Genomic DNA, 6,798 nt, shown 5'->3' on the forward strand with positions numbered 1-6,798 from the left:
AGCACATTTTCGGGCATTTTTGGGGTCGTTTCAAGAACGCACATTTTAGCTTTTAGGTGGATCGACTAGCTAAAGACCTATGTGGGAACATAGTTATGGGATAAAGAGATTTCTACTAAAAACCCAGATTACTAACGTGGAGGTTTCCATCTCATGAGACAACCATATTGGGAAACCGGACTACTAGCGTGAAGGAACCCATCTCATACTCATATCCACTTGGTTCTAAGAATAATTCCCTTTAAATTCATTTTAAGTCTTTACTTAAGTTCATACTCATGGGAGAATGCACTAGGCACTCAAACCAACATAACATCATAAGAGCTCATATATTCATTAGGTGAGAATACCCTTTCAACTTTAGAATCATTAACATGTGAGTAAAAAAGAAATAATAAGTTCAGTATTTATAGACTTCAGAAAATAGTGCTGGTGAATCTTTCGGCGAAGTTAGTCGATGTCACCGAATGACTTCGCCGACTCGCCCTTCGTCTGTCTCATCGCCGTTTCGTGCTTTCCTTCAGCACCTTCACGTTCTGGACCATTGGGCGGTATAGTACTGCTTCGCGGAACTATTTGACGAAGCGCCGACTGCTCCTTTCATCACCTTTTTTATACTTCTCCTTCAGGGCTTCGCGTACTGGAACAAAGGGCGGAGTAAATCCCTTCGGCAAATCGCCAAGTGTGCTTGGCGATGCTCGGGTTTCAGCTTCATCGTTCTTTTCAGCCCTTTTGTTCCTTTTTGCGCCTAAGTGTCCATGCTTTCACTAAAACTTCAAATACCTGAAACTTAAGAGTTTTCATCAAATATTTAGACAAAATAAGCCTTCGAGGACACTTTTCTTATCAAAATAAAACCCTAAATGAGTCCAATTTGTGGACTCATCAACACCCCCAACTTAAACTTTTGCTTGTCCTTAAGCAAACTCAAGTTCAGCCGTTCAAAAATGGTGTCTCAAATAGTGCTACACAAGATTCAATCATGAACATACACAACAATATTCAAATTACTTATGCACAAATCAACTGTGTACTCAAAGATTCAAGTTGTGAGACACCATTACCAGAGATTCTCGTGCTCGCAATACTTGCTAGTTGTGCAAGTTCAATCTTGACAAAAAGTATCTAATTGCCCTCACATGAAGAATGATTCCATATTCACACAAAGAGGTTAATCAATTCAAGATAAGGAATCAGATGCAACGCTCACACTCAAAAAGAGGAACACATTGCATGTTTTTACCCATAGGTTTTCCCTTATTTTCCAATCGATTTTCGATTCGGCTTATGTCACGACCCGGGAGCACCCCCTAGTCGTAACCGGCGTACTCGACCTCGAAGAGGTCTAATACAAGCCTCTTAGCATTCGTTCATCGCATAGACACTAAAACCATAAGGAATTTAAAACTTTCTTTACCAAGAAAACATTGCATAAAAAAAATAGCAAGCGGAAGACTTTCTAGACTTTATACATGATGTCTCATAACCATCTAATACTTTAGTGTACAAAATTCGGGACTAATCCCGTACACAACTTAAACAATACTAAAAAGACATAAAAGAACATATTGGGTATTGTCCTCGAATCTATGAGGACTCACCAAGTCTTCATCTTCAACACTTAGAAACCTATCAAAGCCATGACATGTCATCATCTCCAAATCCCTACACTTTAGTCCAAAAAGGGAAAGAAAGGGGTTAGCACAATTAAGTACTAAGTATGGAGACCATGCAAAAACATGCCAAAAAGGACATTTTCAAGGAAGTAAATGCTTTCATATCATTTGATAAAACCTTTCCTTTACAAGTATAAGAGACATAATACAAGTCAACATTAACATATAAGACCATAGCCAAGCACACACATACTTAACATAAGTCCATATACAACCCATGCTTAACTTTAAAAGAACACATGTCATTTCATTACCATAGGACCTCTACCTAATATAACCTTAAGACACACTTGAGTGAGACAAGAAGTGACCGCCCATACAACCTCTTCAAGCACACTTAAGTGTTCCCCAAGATTACCTTAGATAAGGACATTTCCTTTACAACATAACATCAATAGACCAACATTCTTTAAGAAACCATTTTGGAGACATTCAAGCACATAAGGGGACTTTCACATAATAGTCGTTAGACTTAGGGAACTCACTTTAGTATCTTCAAAGCCTACTCGTGCCATGTGTAGATAGCATCCCATACTACTACCTACACGTTGTAGAACCTATCCAATAACTAGAGTGCACATCCCACATGATGGGAATAGGCATAACCGACATAGACCATACTAGCTAGGCATGGAATCCGGAGTCTATCCTACTCCGTGGAGGTTGTTCTACTTGCCAAAGGTAGAACTAGTAAGCAACCCATGTAGGCACATGGTTAAGGGATGTCCAAGGAAGTTCATTGTGCCTAATCTCATACTCAACTAGGCCACCTTCCTAACCACATCCACTCGGTGCTAGCCTTGTTTCCCATAGAGTATTCAATCACATATGTACTTAGAGAAGGTTCCTTTTCTAGTTCAACCAACTCATAGTACCTCTTCCCAAGAAAGGCCCCATTTCTTAGTCATGGCCAATCAAGGTTCATAAGGATAGCTCATTAAATCCCCCTAGAAGGGTGCCTTAGGCCTACCGATCCAAGGTTCATCATTTCACACATGAGAAGGGCTACCACCATTAGGTCTACCGATTTCATGGTTTTACATTTACTTAGGAAAGCTAGACTTATGAAAGGGCACCATTTCTTAGTTTTGCCCATTTCACACATTCATGCATTCAAGACTTTAAGTAACAAGGAGGGACACTTTAGTCTACCAACCAAGTCACAACATTTTCATTTAAGGATACTTCATAATCCAACATCATTTCATATATACATCATGAGAAATCATACTTTAACTCACAATGCTATCCACTTTACATAGGATCATCACAAGATCACATAAAACTCATTCACACCATTCCTTCACATATAGCTTCACATAAAACTCATTCACATCATTCCTTCACATATAGCTTCACATAAAACTCATTCACATCATTCCTTCACATATAGCTTCACATAAAACTCATTCACATCATTCCTTCACATATAGCTTCACATAAAACTCATTCACATCATTCCTTCACATATAGCTTCACATAAAACTCATTCACATCATTCCTTCACATATAGCTTCACATAAAACTCATTCACATCATTCCTTCACATATAGCTTCACATAAAACTCATTCACATCATTCCTTCACATATAGCTTCACATAAAACTCATTCACATCATTCCTTCACATATAGCTTCACATAAAACTCATTCACATCATTCCTTCACATATAGCTTCACATAAAACTCATTCACATCATTCCTTCACATATAGCTTCACATAAAACTCATTCACATCATTCCTTCACATATAGCTTCACATAAAACTCATTCACATCATTCCTTCACATATAGCTTCACATAAAACTCATTCACATCATTCCTTCACATATAGCTTCACATAAAACTCATTCACATCATTCCTTCACATATAGCTTCACATAAAACTCATTCACATCATTCCTTCACATATAGCTTCACATAAAACTCATTCACATCATTCCTTCACATATAGCTTCACATAAAACTCATTCACATCATTCCTTCACATATAGCTTCACATAAAACTCATTCACATCATTCCTTCACATATAGCTTCACATAAAACTTATTCACATCATTCCTTCACATATAGCTTCACATAAAACTTATTCACATCATACCTTCACATATAGCTTCATATAGGACTTTACATATAGCCTCATTCATATATAATAATATAACAATACAATAACACTCATATAATGCCTTCAAGGCCATAATCAATACACATTCAATAAGTACACACCTCCACCATAAGTGGATCAATCCAAACAAGAACAATTTCAATATAGCATGAAAGTAGGTCAACTTACCATTCTCCAAAGCCATAATCACCATTATCCAATTCTCAACAATTCTAACATCACAAGAGAATTTACCCATGACTTGCCTACAAGGCCATAATTCTCAACTCATCCATACACCAACAATCCACCAACAATAGATATAGATAACAATAGGAATCAATAATACAATTCAATCTAAGTACAATTCCATCAATACCCAAGCATTATCATAAAACCCACTTCATAAGCCAAACTTAGAGATTTAAGGAGATCATGGGTCCATGGAGTTTTTCACCTAAAAACATCAATTAAACCATAATATAATCATAATAGATTGTTTGAAACCATTTAATGCAAGAACCCATGAGTTTGAGGAAGAATTGGGGTTTTTCATAACCTTTGAAAACCTTGAAAACCATTTTGAGATTTGGCTCTAGGGCGAAAACTAGCCAAGTAAGGTCTAGGATTCATCAAGGTTCTTCCAAAGAAAGGTAAGGCTCAAAGGGTGTTCAAAAAGAGTTTCACACACTCACGGGTAGGCCACAAAAGAGGTATATGTCAAATTTGGTTCACGCTATTTAAAGTTTCCTAAGATCATATCAAGAGGACACCTTTCTAAATTAATCAGACTACCAGGGAAAATTCTAGGTTTATTCATGCATGGTTCAAAGTAAGCTAATCACACAAGGCATCGACACTTAAATTAAGCAAGACTACACACTTTCACTAGTGTGCAACAGTCATAACAAGAGAATCAATTCGATAAATGGCTAGTCAAAATGAGATGCAAAGAGTTCACATATTGTCTATGCAACTTCATTTGGCTTCATCGTAGCCATACATTCATGTTCATTCAATTGAGAGCACTATTCAAGTCATCGATTTTGATCGAAACCGAGACCTAAATTTTTGCAAAAGAACAACCACATTCAATTCACGAGGGGTGACAAAAATGTGCGAAAAATTCAAAATTTTCGGAATGGTCAAACTCATTTTGCAATTAAACCCAACAGAGAGCCATAAGCTCAAAAAATCGCAAAAGAAGTTTTAAACACAATTATAAACAGACAACCCAAATGTATACAAAACACAAGTCACAAATAGCATACAAAAGGTGTGCCTCACCCCACCACAAAAAAAAATAGTTTTTACTCAAATGCAGGTAATATAGAATCCAAAAGTACATGTACGCAAGGTAGAGAGGAGGGTAGAGAAAGGTCCTGGCTATGCAGTCTCTCTATCTGTTGGGGCATCAGTGCCCGGGGTAGTCTTAGATGGAAAGGCAGTGCCAGATCCACTAGGGGCTGCTGTGGAAGTAACTTTCTCTACTAGATCTGGCAGATCTCTGAATATGCTCACATCTTGGATCACTCTTATCTCCTCAACCTGTGCTGCTATCAACTCCTCGTCGGTTTCTGCATCTGACCATGCCTGTGCTGCACCATCCCTTTGCACATCTCCGGTGGTTTCAGGAACATCTTTATCATCTGCTCTCTCTTTGAGTGAAGTGAAGTCGGTAGACTTAAGGTAATCTACGTCCTTCCGCAAACTTACAATCTTAGCTTTTAGGGCCGTCACCTCAGAGGTTTCCCGCTGTCTACTCTCACTGTCAAGGCATCAACAGAAGTATGAATGAGAGTAAGTGCTGCTAGTATGGCCCTGTCAATCATATCTGGAAAAGACCTTTCCAGTCTAGTGGCTCTCACATCAGCTAAATAGGCCAACTGCCCCATCTTCAAGATCATGGCCTGAGTGATTCTGGCAGGCTGATAGGATGAGGAAGTGCATGGAGCTTGTGAGGAAGAACAAGAAGGAACTGGTATACCTGAGGGCTCAGAGGCCGGGGTGGACGAAGGTGTCTCTACTGATAATGAGTCAACATTGACCTCTAGAGAAGTATCTGTTGGGGCTGCTCTTCTCTTGCCATCCTCCTCTCGTGAAAATTCTGCCTCTATACGCTGAATATTAGTGGAGGAAGATGGAGTGACTTCTATATCGCTAGCAAGCTCTCGGGGTACTCCAGCATGCCGGCACAACTCAGTAATCAGGATATGAAATGGCAGGGATGTCTGTGTCAGCTTGGCTCATAAAGCCATTTCTTGTGAAACCAGCAGTCCAAGGTCGATCCGCCTCCAGGCCATGATAGAACCACCAAGGCAAGCTGCCTTAGGATAACACTGTAAGATCTCGTTACTAGAAAGAACTAGAAGGAAGGTTAACATCTGGAAATAGTTATTTTTGGAAAGTATAAGGAAATCTGGAAAATTGCAAGTAAGTTAAAATTGAGTTTTTGGTCAACTTCAATCGGCCATAACTCCTAGCTCAGGATGAGTTAAGTGTAGTTACATATATGGTTGGAAAGATCTTGGGACGATCTTTCCAACGCCGCCAAGTTTGCATGCTTCTGAGTTTATATGACTAAGTTATTCCATTTGGAAGTTGAGTTGTTGGATTAAGGAAATGTCCAATCTAGAATTTTAAGGGGTATTTTAGTCTTTTCATTTGCCCTATTATTTTAATCCATTTTTAGGAGTTTAATATGGGTCAAATTACATTTTAGTCAATTATAGAATTTGGGATTTCATGCTATGGCTAAGGAGAAAGGAGAAGAGAAAAGAAGAAGGAGAAAAGGGCAAATTCATCAAGATCGATCAAGGAAGTTGGTGTTTCGCCAAGGATTTGCTTCTATCAGGTATGTGAGGCTCTCATAAGGTTGGAATCGTTCTCCCACATGCCAAGCATATGTATTTCAGTTTTGATTTGTCCTAAAAGCATATGAATATTGATGATCTAGATATCTATTCTTGAATTCATATATTGTTCTTGAATTTGACTGAGTTGGGAAGTTTCTGAGTT

This window comes from Solanum tuberosum, unplaced genomic scaffold (genome assembly GCF_000226075.1).
Source record: "Solanum tuberosum cultivar DM 1-3 516 R44 unplaced genomic scaffold, SolTub_3.0 scf00025, whole genome shotgun sequence".
Lineage (NCBI taxonomy): Eukaryota > Viridiplantae > Streptophyta > Magnoliopsida > Solanales > Solanaceae > Solanum > Solanum tuberosum.